Below are 18,435 nucleotides of genomic sequence, written 5' to 3'. Positions count from 1 at the left end.
TAATGACAGCCCTCTTCCAGACCTTGAGGATATCCCAGTAGTCCGTGACTTTCCGGATGTCTTTCCAGAGGAACTGCCAGGCATTCCACCTGACAGAGATGTAGAGTTTGTCATAGATCTTATCCCAGGAACCGCTCCAATCTCTAGGAGACCTTACAAGATGGCACCCTTAGAACTAGCTGAGCTTAAGAAACAACTCGATGAATCCTTGCAAAAGGGTTTCATCCGTCCTAGTTCTTCTCCCTGGGATTGCCCCGTCCTCTTCGTCAAGAAGAAGGATGGTACGGACCGGATGGTTGTATATTATCGTCTCGTTAATTTGGTCACGATAAAGAACAAGTATCCGCTCCCCAGGATCAATGACCTGTATGATCAGCTCGCTGGATCCTCAGTATTTTCCAAGATGGATTTGAGGTTAGGCTACCACCAAATCAAGATCAGAAATGGGGACATTCCTAAGACGGCTTTTGTCACTCGTTATGGTCAGTACGAGCACACCGTCATGTCCTTTGGTCTAACCAACACTCCAGCTACTTTCTCTTGCTTGATGAACTCGATCTTCATGGAGTACTTAGATAAGTTTGTCGTGGTTTACCTCGATGATATTCTTATTTACTCGAAGAATGAGGAAGATCACGCCGAACATCTTAGACTTGTGCTAGAAAAACTCAGAGAGCACCGCCTTTATGCCAAGTTCTCCAAGTGCGAATTTTGGTTGCCAGAAGTGACCTACCTAGGCCACGTGATATCTGGTAAGGGCATTGTCGTCAATCTCGAGAGAGTTCAGGCCATTCTTGATTGGACTCCGCCTGAAACAGTTAAGAAAGTTAGGAGTTTCCTTGGTCTAGCCAGTTATTGTCGCCGCTTCGTTGAGAACTTCTCCAAAGTGGCCAAACCTCTCATGGAACTTCTCAAGAAAGATAAAAAGTTTGAGTGGTCCCCACAGTGTGAGCACAGTTTTCAGGAACTGAAAAGACGCCTGACTTCTGCTCCCATACTTGTGCCATCGGATTTCACTAAGGACTTTGTTATCTATTGTGATGCCTCACGACAGGGACTAGGTTGCATTCTTATGCAAGATCGCCATGTGATTGCCTATGCATCTAGACAGTTGCATCCACATGAGGAGAATTATCCTACACATGATCTACAGCTTGTAGCCGTAGTCTATGCACTAAAGACCTGGCGACATTACCTTCTCGGTAAACGTTGCGAGATTTACACCGATCACCAGAGTCTCAAGTATATCTTCACCCAACCAGATTTGAACCTTAGGCAAAGACGTTGGCTGGAGTTGATCTTAGATTACGACTTAGGGATTACCTACACCCCAGGCAAGGGCAATGTCATGGCTGATGCGCTAAGTCGTAAGTCCTATTGCAACAATCTCATGTTGCAGCAGGGCCAACCACTTCTCCATGAGGAATTATGTAAGCTCAACCTTCACCTTGCTCCTCACGGATTCCTATCAACCTTGGTGGCGAAACCTACCCTTGAGGATCAGATCATTACTGACCAGAAGTTTGGTAAGGGTGTTATCCGCATCAAGAGAAGCATTAAGAAGGGAGTTGGTGGATCTTTCTCTATGGATTATCGAGGTGTTGTTTTCTTTGAGAATCGCTTGGTGGTTCCCAAGAATCAACATCTGCGACAACTGATTCTTAAGGAGGCTCATGAATCTCCTCTCACGATTCATCTTGGTAGTACTAAGATGTATCAGGACCTACGCCAGAGGTTCTGGTGGACTAGGATGAAGAGAGAAATCGCTCAGTTTATTGCTAACTGTGACGTTTGTCGTCGCGTGAAGGCAGAGCATCAGAGACCTGCTGGCACCCTTCAGCCTTTAGCTATTCTTGAATGGAAATGGGATAAAGTTGGTATGGACTTCATCACTGGCTTTCCCAGGACCAAGAAAGGGAATAATGCTATCTTTGTAGTCATTGATCATCTTTCCAAAGTGGCTCACTTCCTACCTGTTCGAGAGAGTATCACTGCTAGTCAGCTCGCTGACTTATATGTTTCTCGAATAGTGTCACTTCATGGTGTCCCACTAGAGATCAATTTAGACCGTGGTAGTCTCTTCACTTCTCATTTCTGGGAGAGTTTCCAAACTGCCATGGGCACCCATCTTTCCTTCAGTACCGCTTTCCACCCTCAATCAAGTGGTCAGGTGGAAAGGGTCAACCAAATTCTCGAAGACATGCTTAGAGCTTGTGTTATCTCATTCGGTATGGATTGGGAGAAGTGTCTTCCCTTCGCCGAGTTTGCTTATAACAACAGCTACTAATCCAGCCTCAAGAAAGCTCCTTTTGAGGTTCTATTTGGACGAAGATGTCGAACACCTTTGAACTGGTCAGAAACTGGTGAAAGACAATTCTTTGGACCGGATATGATCCAGGAGGCAGAAGAGTAAGTTCGCATCATTCGTGAGAATTTGAAAACAGCCCAATTTCGTCAAAAGAGCCAGTATGACCGTAGTCATAAGGAAGTGGCTTATGAAATTGGCGACAAGGCTTATCTTCAGGTTACTCCCTTGAAGGGTACCCATCGTTTCGGTATCAAGGGCAGGTTGGCTCCTCGTTACATTGGTCCTTTTCGCATTCTCGCTAAACGAGGAGAGGTTGCCTACCAGTTGGAACTACCCCCACATCTTTCTCGAGTTCATGATGTCTTCCACGTCTCTCAACTCAGGCATTGCTTTTCGGATCCTATCCGCGGAGTGGACCATGAAGCGCTTGATCTTCAAGATAACCTCACCTATTGAGAGTACCCTGTTCGCATCCTTGATCAAGCAGAGCGTGTCACTCGACGTCATAACATCAAGTTTCTCAAGGTTCAGTGGTCTCATCATTCCGAGAGAGAAGCTACCTGGGAGAGTGAAGATCGTCTTCGACTTGAGTACCCCGCTTTCTTTCCGCCAACTCCTGAATCTCGGGACAAGATTTCTTCGAGTGAGGGCGAGTTGTCACATCCCTAGTTCTGGTATGCTCAAGGCTAGCTAGTCATGTGTGCATCATGTTTAAATTTCATTTAAATTTGAAATGGGGATTTGTAAAACCCTCAGAAATCATTTCTGAAAATGACCCAAGTAAAAATTGCTCCAAAAGGGTCCATGAAAATGCTCATGTTGCTCTCTGAAAATATTGGACAGAGATAAAAATCAAACCAATATTTTAAAGAGCTCATAAATATTTATTTTGGGCATTTGGAATTAATTCAATAATTATTTGCATTGGATTTATATTTGATATAATTCAAATATGATCCAATAATTCTAGGAATTGTTGTGGGGCTATATATTCATGTCACTAGTCCATACAACAATTTACAGAAGCTCAGAAAATGATTTGGGTTAAAAATCAAATCAAAGCAGAGTTAAAGAAAATAGGAAACAGAAAATAAAAGAGAGAGAGGGAATCGTACCTCGCCTCACCTGGCGGCCCACCTGCTATGGCCCAACAAGCCGGCCCAGGTGACTGGCCACGCCAGTCATCCCCTACCTCGCGCCAGTGGGCAGGGGCGCGTGGCCTCCGCACGCCAGCGCGCGTGGCCACCTCCTGCTTGCCGCCGCTGCTGCTGGAGGGCGCCAAGAGCGCCACGCAATCTCCTCTCCCTCACTCGCTTCTCTCTCTCCCCTCCCCTGTCTCGCTCTCTTCTCCACGCCTGAGCGCCGCCGTCGCCACCGCTCGCCATTACCGCGCCCACCGCCACGACCTCGCCTCTCCGACAAGCCCAAGAGCTTCGCCACGTCTTCCTCGTCCTCTCCACCAAGACACGCACCTCGGGAGGCCCTGGAGCGCCTCCTCGCCGTCGTCTTCACTTCCAGCCGCCGAAGATCGCCCACGCCGTTCTGCTCATGTTCGACCTTCCCCGGGCTCGCTGAAGACCTCGCCGGATTCGCTGTGAGCTTCTGCTCCGCTTCCCCCTCTCCGTTCCGCCGTTTCCATGCCGTAGCCCTGCTACCGTCACAACCGCGAGAGCCTCGCCGCCGGCCATGTCGCCGCCGTGGCCAGGGCCACCGTAGCTAGCGCCCGAGCATACCACCATGCTCAGTGCAACGCCAGGAGGCCGTAGAGGCCCTCCACAGCCCCTGCCGTTCCCCATAGCTCGATTCCGCCCGAACCCGTGCTCCGGCCGCCGCCTCGAGCTCGTTTCCGGCGAGCTCTGGCACCCCCGCAGCCTCCCGCTTGCTCCAAACGACGCGGACGAGCTCCAGCTCCTCGTCCGTGGTCTCCGCCGCACGTTTGGTCGCCGGAAGGAGATTTCCGACGCCTCCGCCGCGTCTGGCCTCGCCGGCGTCGAGTCACCGGCGGCCTTTGACCCCGCTGACAGGAGGTTTGACCTTTCCATGGGTCGCCGACATGTGGGGCCCGGCCCTGTTAAGTTTTAGTTAGGATTATTTTAACAATTAATTAAACCCTGTTTAACTAATTGGTCACTGACGCATGGGCCCAACCCCATTAACTAAACCAGTTTAGGTTTATTTTAAATCAGGATTAGCCACAAACACTGACGTGTGGACCACACACGTGAGGTTTGACCTGGTCACCTCCTTTGACCTGCTGACGTAAGCATGACGCTGTGCTGACGCAATATATCATTTTTTGGTCTTAATTTAAATCAGGAAATTCCAGAAATTGTTATAAACTTCAAAAAATTCATAGAAATTCAACCGTAGCTCAGATTGAAATAATTTATATATGAAAAATGATCAGAAAAATTCAATCTATCCATCTGTATCATTTTCATGCATGACAAACCAACCTATACATGTTGTATATATGAACATATAAATGGCATATTTAAGAGCTTAATTTGGAGTTGCCTTTGAACCCTTGGTTCAAATGGACTTCAACCAAATAAATGCTAGATGCATTAACTCAAACAACATCACATACTCATGCCATGTTCATGCACCATATTGTTGCATATGCTTGTGTTTGATTTCCGACACCGTTCCTTCTCGATAGGTTCTGCTCTAGAGTTCGATCCAGAGTACCTGTCAGAGGAGCAGTGCCCCCCTGTTGATCTACCAGGCAAGCAAACCCCCTTGTTCATTCCGATACAATCCTACTCTCTCGCTCCTACTCTCATTTATTGCATTAGGACAACAACGATTCAACTGCTACTTTATGTTGCGGTAGTTGAACCCATTCCTCTGCATGACCTCTCATTGCCAAAGTAAATAGTTAAAACCCACTAGCATGTGTAGGAGTTAATTGAGCCATGTTGTGTTCCTACCATGCTTTGCCTGCTATTGCTTAGAGTATGCCAGGTCTGATTCATTGGGAATGAGTTGGAGTGCAATGCTATGTTCTGATGCTGAGAGTTAAGTGTGTGAACACGATTTGGTAAAGGTAGCGGTGAGAGGCCATGTAGGAGTACATGGTGGGTTGTCTCACTGGAACCGTCCTTAAGCACTGAGGTCTGTGTATGTCGTCCAATGACTAGATACTACCACACATTGGAATGCTTATGTGCCCCTCTTGACTTATTAACCAACATGATCTCTATCCAGGAGTTGCAAATAGTTTCTGGTGTTTGTAGGTAGTGCTATTTTTCTACCGAGTGGCACCCGGTAGGGTGGGCTCGAGACAGACTAGGCATAGGTGGCACGGTGTACCAAGTGGCACCCGGATGGTGGGCTTGGGAACCCTGCTCACATCGTTTGGGGCCGTGAGCGACACCCCGGCCGGATCTCCTTGCGGATGGAACCCGAATAGGCGATAATCCTGGACTAGAGTCTTGTGTGGTTAGTCAGCTCGTGGCCGACACCCTCGCCAGGCTTCCGCTTGAAGGTTGCCGGGATACATGACGTGTACATGGTGATAAGTGGTGAGAGCGTGTGTGAAGAAGTACACCCCTACAGGGTTATCATGATCTATTCGAATAGCCGTGTTCTCGGTTATGGACTTCTTGGATGCTTACGTGGTACATAGACACCTTAAAGTGGATACCCTAAAATGCTCAAGACAAGTGTGAGTGCTATGGATGGCCTTCTCGTAAGGAGACGAGGATGAATCCATAGTAGTGTATTTGATGTGGTGTTTAGTGGACTCGTGTGCGCTGCCTCACCTCAAAGAAGTTTCTCGTTGTCGTAGAACAGGATAGCCACTGAGTTAAAGCTGGCTTGCTGCAACTAAACCCCACATTACCTTCTTGATACAAATGCATGTATGATAGGATCTGATGTAAGTCTTGTTGAGTACCTTTGTACTCATGTTTGCTTTATTTATGTTTTTGCAGGTGAGACATCTGTATCACTAGTAGTACCACTTGGACTTCAACGTGTAGCTTGTTACCTCAGCTACGATCTTGTACCCTTGGGAGGGACTTGTAGATAGTCAGGCTTCCCAGCCTTTTTCTTTTGTAGTTGTCTATACTCAGACATGTAATGCTTCCGTTGCTTGTATGCTCTGAATGATGGGTCATGTGACCCCTGTTTGTATTTAATGCTATGTGGCTCTTCTGAGCCTTTATCTATATGAGTTTGCGTTATGTTGTGATGCCATGTTGTACAGCACATACTTGCATGTTATGCGTACGTGTGACGTGTATTGCTATGTGTGGGATCCGACAATCTAATTGTTTATCCTTGTCAGTCTCTCTTATGGGGAAATGTAGTCTAGTGCTTCCTTGAGCCATAGTAGTCCGCTACAGCCCGGTTCTCCGGAGTCCTGCTAGCCCAGCACTACTGCTCAGGACACTTGACTGGCCGGCATGTGTTTCACTTCGTTCCTGTGTCTGTCCCTTTGGGGGAATCTCACGTGGTGACATCCGGAGTCCTGCCTAGCCCGCTACAGCCCGGGTTCCCCGGAGTCCTGTTAGCCCAGTGCTACAGCCCGGATTCACACGCTGCTGACTGACACGCTCGATGTGAATCATGTATGCCTGTCCCCATAGGTTAGTGCCGCTTTGGGTTCACGACTAGCAATGTCGGCCCGGGTTCTCTGCCATATGGATGCTAGCGACACAATCATATATGTGAGCCAAAAGGCGCAAACGGTCCCAGGCCAGGGTAAGGCGACACCCGTGGGGATACCGTGCGTGAGGCCGCAAAGTGATATGAGGTGTTACCGGCTAGATCGATGTGACTTGGAATCGGGGTCCCAACAATGTCATTCGTAGTCGTCGTGCACATGATGCTTGGAGGTGACTTGCCCTTCATGACGATGTGGATCATGAATGTGATGATGGCCGCCATGTAGATTTGGACATGGACGTATTGTGCTTGCATCGCGTGGGAGCTCCGAGGATGACGAAGGGGAAGAACGATTGGCCAACAAAGTCTGAATCTCCTCCATCCTTGCATCTTTCTCCTGTGCGTAGCTTGGAGTGTCGTATGTCGATGGCGAGGTTGTCGATGCGCTCTCGCAATCTTGACTGTGCGCCTTGCATTTCCCATTGTAGATCGAAGATTGATGGTTTGGTAATGTAGTTGTTTGCGCCGTCGTTGTTGTCGAAGACCGGAGATGAAATGACTTTCCTATCCATCACAAAACTCGAGCAAATATGAGTGGGAGAAAGAGAAGAACTAGACCAAATGTACCTTAGCCAATGATGAAGACGTATCAATGATCACTCAACAATGTAACAAGGAAATAGCACAATCAGTACCGGTTCTCATCAATTTCTCACACATACACAAATAAAGCTTATGGTGGAGCTTGGTGAGGATAGTGGCACAAAAATTTGATGCAAAATGTTAGCAAGAGTCAATAATGTTGAAAGAGATTCACAAATTCGCAAGTGAAACAAGTAGACCAATAGCAATGTGGGCACACGAAAACACGCGCACGGATAGATAAATGTGGTTGTGCAACCAAGGATTGAGCGGAAAATGTGGAATCCACGGAAAATGCTCTTGTCACACAACACTAGAGAGACGCTAGCCGATTTTTCAATAGGCGGATACGAACTTGTGGACTACCTATATGAGACAAAATGTAGCGACTTCCTATCACAAGTATGCTATGTATGTATGATGTTCTGGTGCTTTAGCACAAGATGATCCAAGATGATTGGATATGATACCATATGTTATGTTGCTATGGATCTTGCTTACAAGCTCATTTACTCTCTTTTTCTCTTTTGCTTAAAAGCTTATTCTTTTTTCGTATGGCCACTTATGCGAAATGCACAAACCAATATAGCAACTGTGTATATGCGAAAATAATCTTGTGACACAAGAGATGGTATGTATGCAATGGAAGGGATGATAGATGATCACTAATGTGCACAAGTAATGTTGCCGGCAATACTCAAAGGATAGTCTCGATAGGCAAGTGACGCAAAATTGGCTAGGGGTTACCAATGCAATTGCAAGGGGAATATACAATGATGACGGCCTCGTGGCGATGATGGGTGGCGGTGTTCTCGATGTTGAACCATTCCTAATTAGTCGAAACACCTGAGGAAATGGAAAAAACCCCGAACTCAAAATCTCAAACATCAAATGTAAAAATGGTGGTAGTGGGAAAGCGGTGGTGGTTGCGGAAGTATTGGTGGAAACCCAGTCAAAATGGGTTATGGTGGTGGAAGGGTATGATGGGATATACACGGTGTCAAAGTTGAAAGCACGATCCGTAAGTAGCCGAAACACCTTAGGAGACACAAACCACAACTCAAACAAGCTCAATCAAAATTGGGTTCAGTTGGGGTGGCGGAAGTGTATCGTGGACTAGGTTAGGCAGAAGTTATGGAAATGGGTTAGGTTGCGGAAGTTGGTGGTGGTATAACGGAGGATGTGGTGGAAGCCCTAGCCTAAGATGCCAAAGTTACAAAAATTTGATGGAGTCAAATGGTGTTGAAACCTATCTAGATGGATGGGGGGCCAATAGCTACTCAACAAGCTAAAGATCACGAAAATCGGACCGCGGATGTGAAAGTTATGGGCAAAACAATGAAACACGGGAGGCTGATGCTCCAGGGGTCGGATATCCAGGGGTGGGGGCCAGATATCCGGGGACTAATGTATAGAACCATGCAGATTTTGTGCTCCAGGAGCCGGATGTCCAGCTTGGGGCCTGGATGTCTGGCCGGTGGCCCGGATGTCCGGCCCGAGGATTCCAGATCGGGATTTGGACTTCGAAACTCGATTTGGGGCGGAAATAGATTATTTCGGGGGCAAATTTTGAAGGATTTCATGGATAGAAAGTGGAGAAAATTGTGGGAAAGCTAGATCTACTCAAGACAGAATGAATCCATGAATCAAAATCAACAAAACATCATCAAACCAACAAATCATAAAAAAAATTGGGGGCTATTTTTGGTGGCGATTTTCGAAATTAGGACGAAAGCAAACAAAAGAAGGCTAGAAAAACAAGGGGTAGGGGCTCCAAATTCGTGATCAGCCTTGCTCTGATGCAAGATGATGTAGGGTGGAGACCCTAGGGACGATCTTTCACGATTGGAGGGGATCCTACGAAGAACACGAGGGGAAACACGAGGGGAAAACGAGAGAAATCACTCAAACCAACAAGATTCGATTACACATGTGCTAGATCCTCTAAACACAGAGAGATACACGATCCACGATCAACAAAAGACGATACAAGTAGCAAGTTCTTCTCCATGAGGAGGTCTTGAGCGTCTTCCGTTAGGGGTCTTGAATCCAAGATGGATCTTCTCCATAGAGGCCGCGGTCTCTCTCGATGGAGTAGATCAGGATGGATGAGCAAAGCTCTATCTCTCAAATGGGCTATCCCAATGCTAACCCTAACTAGGAGGAGGAGGGGGTCTATATATAGTACTCTCCCACGAAGGGGTAAGTGAGAGGGGGGATACATGGGCCCTTGGCCTGTTCTCTGCACACAGGCAAGTGTCGGATGTCCGATGGCTCATGAAGAGCCAGATGTCCGGGCCTCTAGCCGGATGTCCGGGCTAGAGTTGCCCGATGTCTGTGCTCTCTAGATAGGCAGGGTGGATGTTCGGGGGTTCGGGAGGAGCCGGATGTCTGGGTTGTCGAGGTTGCTTCTAGAGCTTTCTGGATAGGAAGGGGATGAATTTCCGGGGGTCGGGCCGGACGTCCGGGCTAGGGACGGATCTCTGGAGCCTGTAGGGTCTTGACGTCCTTCTTCGTCGAGCTTCTACATCCATGTACTTGGGGACTTGTCCAATGTTCCGATCATCTCCGAGAGGGTCTTCTTGGTACCTAAGCAAATGTAGTGTCTTTGCATGAGGTAGCAACCATGTCTCACACCAATGGAAAGGGGAAGCATTTAGGAGCGGGTTCACCTAGTGTCCAATGGCGTAGGCTTGAGGTGTCGTTGTATGTCCACTTGGGTTTGGGGAGTAGTTGTAGTGTGCATGGTGATGATCGTAGGATGCTCCGCATCAGAAGGAAGCTAAAGTAAAGAATCAAACGAGCACTTCTGCATTTATTTTGCATTGAATCATTTCACAAGACTGACTAGTGTTGTTTTTCTACTTTTACCAAAACTGCATCATAATGTTAAAATGTGCATTTGCACATGTGTTTACATAATAGCAGTAGTACATTCTACAAGCATATATAGAGAGAGACGTGTACCGCGATATATAGTTAAGTTTGTGCTATATGCACGTACTTACAAATGCGTGCAGATACAAAAGGTTTCCTAACTTTTCCTTTTACATACTTAATTAAGGACGCTAATAATTCCCGAATGTTTGGGATTTATCATTTTCGTCCCAAAAACTAATGAGATGACCTTATGACACTAAATTATTCGTAATAAAAGCCACGACACTCGCAGCAGTGCTGGCAGCATGCCACAAGTGCCCTGGTGCGTGGCTGTTTCCCAGCGCGGTGACACAACGCCACTTCCTCGGCCTTGCAACTCACGAGGTGCTGATTGGTGGCTTGCCAGCGTGCGAGGGAGATCTCACCGGTGTGGTGATCCGGCACCAACAGGTACTCCTCCTTGCTAGAAGCGTGCACCCGGTCCACGTACCGCCAAGCGTAGATGAGGCGCTTGGGACTGACTGCACTCAGAGCTTTGGCACGAGCGACCTCCGCCACCCACATGGCCCTCGCACGAGCCTTATGTGAAAAGAGCCAATTGCCTGACTCTCTCGGACGCGACATAGGTCTGCCAGGCAACATGCCTTGCAGCACACTTCTCTTCCTCGGCCTTCTTCACCGCCTCTCTTCTGGCAGCCTCCCACAAGGCGGCCTCCATTTCATTCCAAAGCTCCTCCTAGATGAGGGGGGGGGGCTCGGCGGGCGGTGCGATGTTATCCTCATAGCAGGGAGCTGGCACGTCCTCCGATGCGCGTGGTGGCAAGATTGGGAACACCGACACGTCTACCTCGACACGTTGCGGCGAGGAGCGGAACACCGACGTGTCATCCTCCATTGGTGGCAGGGAGGAACAAACGCCGACGTGTCCTCCCCGACTAGTGGCGGCGAGGAATGGAACGACAACGCTTGACCCTCCGCGCGAGGTAGTGAGGGACGCCTACGGCTTGGGAGGGGCGATGCCATGGTGGTCGATGGGTCCTTCATTGAGTGGGAGGGAGAGGAGATGAAGGCAATGAACGTGAGTGTTCTTCCTAATGTCGTGGGAGGTGCAGTATTTATAACGAGCAATGCCACACCAACGTAAGATACGTTGCATGATTAACGTAACTGCTAGGTGGGCATATTTTTGTTGGAGTAAATTACGAGGGACGGGAGGGGTGGAAATATTGCTGCTCAGAACAGATTGGACGAGTGCGGGGAGGAGAGTCATGCATGCAGATTGTTTTCACACGGGGAGGATTGGTGGGACTGCCGGAGGGAGAAGGAGAGTCAAGCATGTAGATTGGTTTTCACGTGTGGAGAGGAAAAGATTTAGAGACGAACGGGCTTCCTGCAGGTATGGGGAATGGTGCATAAAGTCATCTTACATGCAATGAACTCACTATTGCATGCCGGGCTAGGTAATCTCAAGTCATTAAAAACATACATGCCCCACACATATTCAGATTTCAAGGTGCATTCAATTATTGCATGCTAGTAAGCGAATACAGACTAATGCATGTAAAAATTCTTTGTCATTTAGTGTTCATGCATCGATGCAGGCATGCAATGCGATAATCCATTGGTAAACACAACCTTTGTGAAGAACGAGAGCATTAATTGAGTACTATTGTAGACTACAAAAACTATTCCACCGCCTCTAGCTTGGTAAGAGTAGGTGATATTTTTGAATCGAGCCCTTGAAACTAGAAAGGAGGTCATATTACTCTTATATCTAACCTTTTTGTGATGACAATATATGACATGGCAATATCACAACGCACCTAGACGGAGGAACTAGTCTGCATTGTGCATATAAGTTTTGTATGAAGTCAAAGTACCTCTACTTTGACCTAACTTATATAAAATGTATCAACATTCACAATGTCAAATCAATATTTTTATATTCATTATGAAATGTTGTTTCATAATATATATATATATATGGTGTTGTAGATATTGATGTTTTTAATATATATTTGATCAAACTTTGCGAACTTTGGCCTGACACAAATCTTACGCAGTGTAAAAGGACTAGAGGGAGTATCATGCATGTGGAGTAGGCAAAATAAGTTGCTCATTTATAGCCGTCCTAAGTCCCAAAGGGCGCGACCGCGCGAGGGAGGCAAAGGTCGTGGGAGGCGTGACGGTTGATGGCATGGCGTGCGAACAAGCAGAAGCTATACCATCAGGCTACGATGTGGGTCTAGTAGACATGACATCTAGTGGGTCCCGCATAGTACTCGAGAACTCTTTGGGGGCATGCAACCGTTTATCCACCGGGCAAGCCACCACCCAGCGCCGTTTGCACGCCCTACTCGTCCCCGTCTTCTACCTTACAACAATTCTCTCCCAGTCGTCCCGTCCTTTCACATTACACCAGCTCCACTTCTCCTAACATGCTTCCAAAATCCATGGCCTCCCAAATCTCCATGATTGACGGTGAGTACAAGGTTAGAACCATCACCGACGATTAGTTCATCGTCATCTGCACACATAGATCCGCAATGCTGGAAGCATGCCTTGGTTGCTTCCTACACATGTTTGAAAGTTTAAAGGATGAGTGGGTCGCTCGGCTAGATCTTGAGTACACCATAGTCCTAGAAAAGAGAAGCTTCTAAAGGAGGCAAAGATGAAGAAGCCCCTCGTGATATAGGTCTGCATACATAATGTGTGCTTGGTCTACCATATATTCCATGCCAACACTAGGTGCTAGGATTTTGAGGCCTTCCTCAAGGACAAAAGAGTGAAATTCGTTACTCCATACTTTACGATCGACAGGAGAGTCCTTGGTCGGATAGGCCTCATTGTAGGCCAGCCCTTCGGTCTCCAGAAGGAAACCCTGGTGTCCTCCTCTTAGCCTTCAATGCTGACCCTGGAAGCAACCATGATTGATCCTTCGTGTAATAAACTAAATAAACCTCACCCCATGTTTCATCGTGCATGGGAGTCGAAGACACTAGATGAAGATCACATCGTGTACGCAACAATGGATGCCTACCTTTGTTTAAATATCGACAAGGGTTGGATTAAGAAGCAGAGCCCGGAGTCCGGTTCAAGCAATGAAGTGTTGGTGAGCAGGAATAGGAAGAGAGACGAGGACAAAGTCGAGGACGTGGATGAGGACTCTGAGTAAGGTGGCAGTGCTATTGTTCATGCCAGTTCTACCGTAGTGTCAAGCCCCTAGCCAAACTATGTTATGTTCTTCTCGATATTTGTACTCTTTAGTAGTACGTACTAGTATGTCTAACTATTATTCTTCTTGTAGTTGGTACTACTACTTGTTTCTTCGCGTTCCTACTGTACTTAATACGTACTAGTAGTATAATTTGGGTCAGTCGATTTGTGAAAGAAGAAGTTTGCCAGAGCAAAGCAAGAAGACGGTAGAGAAGCTACCCTAGTATCTATATTAGGGTGGAAGGGTTCCCATGATCTATCTCATGAGTGCTGGGTGTTGATTCAGTTTGCCGGAAAAATGGATCGTGCCTGGGGTTAAACATATGGCGAAGGTGGGGGTATCATGGCGGTGGTTGGCAGTTGAGGGGAGGGTGGGGCAGCGGCGGCAGGCGGTTAGGCCTGGGGAGGGTTGGTGGTTGATGGTTGAGAGAGAAGATGAACAATGCATCATTTCGGAGGTTGAAGAAGCCCTTCTAGTCGACCATGTTGCATCCAACGGCTCACAAGAGTCGACTGACCCAAATTGTTCCTTCAGATTGCATGATCCATGTGGCATTCAAGGTCTCGAAGGTAGATTCCACATCCACGCCCGGTTTCCCAGCACTGCGTGGGCGCGGCCGGCTTATGCCACGACTGCCACCATGCGAGCCTCCTGCGGGCGGGCGGAGATGACAATGACACGCTAGATCCTCCTCGCCGGCATGCTGGAGTACGCGCTCGACCTCCTCCTCTTCGTAGGCTGCGGGCATAGACGCGGCTCAACCTGCTCCTGTGCTTGGCAGCGTGGCATCATGGCGAGGAGGGACTGCAGATGACGTGAGCGGGAGAGGGGTTGAGATCCTCCGCATACCGTACGGTGCTGTAGTGCGGATGACATGTGGGGCTGGGACCCACATGGCAACAATAGTACTACACCGCACAGTATTGCGGCGACTGTACGGATGCGCAACGGTGGCGGTGGCATACTGATGAGTGCGCTTATGGGAGCTTGGTTATAGGGTTGGTCAAACTTAAAAGAACACCATACTAAGTACACATAATCATGTGCAAGCGCGAGCATCGCGACCGCACTTATACACCATAGTAGTTAGCACAACATCGATACGGAATCTTGTACAAGCACGTGCACCGCGACCGCGTGGTTGATCGAAAGGTGTGTCACGGTGTCGCGATGGAAGGATATCGACCGAACCTTTTTGTGTGTGTGAAAACAACCCCCGAATATTACTCTACTTTTTTTGCAGGAGAAGTTCCTCACTCTACAATATTTCCATATATTTGTATTCAGCTTCAGTTCATGGTTATTTGGATTTGGACATTTTAGGTGCCCTCTACAAAAAAATTAATAGAGATTCTATGTCTGTAATGGAGAAGGAACGCGTGTATGTGTCTACATGTTTCTTCTGGTGGAAGGGCAATGTGGAGACTATGTGTGTATGTGTGTGTGTGTGTGATAGTCATGCAGAGGTGTGAATGTGCAAATGATCATCTATGAGTGTGATATAGAGATATACTGAGATCTTGTGTATACATGATAGAACGGTCTTCTATTTGTGTTTTTTGTGTGTTCGTGAGAGAGAGAGAGAGAGGAGCATCTGTACCACAACAACCATCTCTCTCTCGATTCGATCGTCCCTCACACAATCGCATGTAACAAATGCATCAACACATGCATTTTGACACCCTCATCCAGCCCCTACCCACCTCAAGGCCCCTACGTCGCTCTCTATCTCGCACACATAATCTCTTCTTGAAAACTCTATTTGGCATGCATGTACCTCTCTGTCACATACACACATGTACCACACACACACAATTATATCTCGCTGTGTCTCCTTGCCTAGCAAACACACTCCCCATTGTCCTATCTTTGTATCCCGCACACGATGTCTCTATATTGCTTAAACATTAACGCACACGATGTATCTGTCTCGCACCATTAGCCTCTCTTGCATGCTCACTATGCACACACATTCTATTCATAGGTTTGATTTCTCTCAATATTTGACACACACACAACCCCCCCCCCCCCCACCACCACCACACACTATCCATCCCCATCCAAGGTTATATAGCAACCATTGTAGCTTGTGCTTATCTGCACCCCCACATGCACACCACCTTGATCTTCAAGGAGGGCTTCAGGAAGAATGAAGATGACGACCAGACCGCACTAGAGACCGCAGGGCCATTTGGAAGCATGATGACATGGCAACGGCTGAGTAACTCATTCCCCCCCTCTCTCCCCCTCCCCCTCCTCCCGCACAAAATTATCAATCCCTCAGCCCACAAGATTCCCCTCTATTCCATGTTCTTTTGAGCTCTATCATCAAACCTTTTGTCTCTTCTCCTTCCACATGTAAGAAATCTCGATGCACACGCATCTCACTCCTTATATATATTACATGTCTCTATCTTACTCACAAACCTAACTTCCTCCTCTATATACATCCCTCTCTCGCACACTTCCTCTCTCTCTCTCTCTCTTGGTTTCACTCCTACTCTCTCGCCCACATATATACAATCTTTCCCGTCCTCTATCTCTTTCTTCCACTGGGTGTATATCTTGTGTGTTGAGCGCGCGTATCTCTCTCCCACCATTGCTCCATCTCCATAAACTCTCCACGTTTCATTCACAGATTGGGATGTGTTCCGAAAATTGCTTTAGACCGGATCATGTCGAGTTATGGTTGTTTTTGTTGCATCCAACAAATTGATAACTATGAAACGCATTTAGATTTTCATTTGAGTTGGATTATGTGAGTTTGAGCATATTGTGAAGTACTATAGACCTAGTATTCATCTTGGAAATGAACAACGATTCTAAATAGTTTGACACAACTATTGAGCATACTATACTTATTTCACTATTACAGCAAACTAGCACAGTGGCCCGCCCGATGTGCCGACTATGATTTTATTAAGTTAAATTGTGAGGCTATATTGTTTGATTTGTGTAAAGAAAAAATGAAAGAAAAATTGATTTAATTTACAAATATTGGTATTTTGCAGCACTGTTTTTTTTACATTTTGTTTTGTATTGTAAATATGTGTGTTGTCCGTTGATACTTTAATTGATAATTTTGCATTCTGTATGAACTTTTGTTTTATGATCGGTTGCATTCTTTAAAAAAATGCATATTTTTTGACAATTTATCATGCTCCTTAGATTTTTTTAAAGCACCAATTTAATAGTTAGGATTGTTTCATGTCATCATAGTTTATTTTGCTAGCAATATTGTAGTTTGGCATAGTTTATTCAGTAATTTTGTACCTTTTTATGTATTATATTTACTAAAATAGAACTGTGAACCTTGGTGTGCAGGCTTTCAAATTAAAATTGTAAAAATAGTAATTTATTTTTGAAACATTTTGAAAACATACATGGGCTAGAATAATACTCATATTTATTTAATTTTTGACATAAATATTTATTTTGTATTCTGAGCAAAAAACGATATTATCGATGCTCTATAAAAGCTACTATTCATGGTTTTTCAAGTTGTCATTGTTTTCACTTATAGTTCGACACAACTCAGTATTTGTTGAAACTTTAAACATGAGAATTATGATAGATTTTTTTATCTCAAAATTTGTTTTCTAATTCTGAATCATGTGTGTGTATACCCACGCCTAAAAAACGCAAACTGCTATACACATCCGTAATAATTTTGTTGGTAGGTATTTTGCTTCAATACACCAAGGGTGTTTATATCATCATGTTATATATTTTGCTCTCAAAAGTGTCCACACAACTTCACATACAAACATGTGGCTTATATTACGTTAGGAAAGGCCATATGCTTGATGGGTCCCACCAATAGTCCTCTTGCCTTTTCCCATTCCGTAATCTTCTTGACTTCTCTATTCTCTTTGTCATTATTTCACACAGTGAGTAATGTTCATCTTTCCCGATCCTCTTTCTCCTTATTCTCTCGGCTCACCCAAAATTTGTTTGTACAGGATAGCTCCCATCAGGTTGCTCTTTTTAGTCGCTCAATTGAGGTTTCTCATCCTCCACCTGAAGTCACCCCCGCAGCTGGTTCTGCCACAGGTTAGCTATCGCCGACATCTTTTTTGTCTACTCGTATGCCTCAAGGTCTCCTAGGCTGAACATCGATCTATGGGTAGTAGGGCGCAAGGCTTTGCTGCCTCAGGGAGAAGCTGCATTGCATCGTTGCTTTTGTCATCTGTGCCTTTGATTTCGTCATGGATTTGATCTCCTGCAGGCCCACAGCCCTCTTAGATCCAACTTTTGTATAAGGTTGTTGACGTTGTTTTCTTCCCCAAGCGCGCAAGCTAGAATCATTGTCCAAATTTCTGCTTGAGGCAGGTCTGCACATCGTCCTCATCCTCCACGGCAGCAACATTCTTCAAAGTTCAACTCGTCCCCATTTTTCCTTCTACAGACTCTGTCATGTTTTCCTTTTTCTTAGCCTTTTCATGTCTTAGTTCGATTCAGCCAATATATATAATTAGCGAAATGCTTGTTAGTGGTAAAGATTTCATCATTTTTCTTGATATCTTGGAAAAACATGTGATTCTTTTTTGAAGTGGTCTATAACTGTTGAATTAGGCATAGAGTATGTACTACTAATTTTTAGTAATTTTTTGACGAACTCACGGGCCCGACACAAAAGTGAAGCGTACGTCGCACGCGAGTGATCATCCTATATAGGACTATGTACCACCGTCTGCATGTATGTGGCCCAAAGAGCTGTTTGTGCGATGTTTGAATATACAATGCACAATTTTGATGTGGCACCACATATATA

Source organism: Triticum urartu, chromosome 5A (assembly GCF_056163025.1).
Source record: "Triticum urartu cultivar PI428250 chromosome 5A, HENAU_Tu73, whole genome shotgun sequence".
Classification (NCBI taxonomy): domain Eukaryota; kingdom Viridiplantae; phylum Streptophyta; class Magnoliopsida; order Poales; family Poaceae; genus Triticum; species Triticum urartu.
This window is presented reverse-complemented; position numbering follows the sequence as displayed.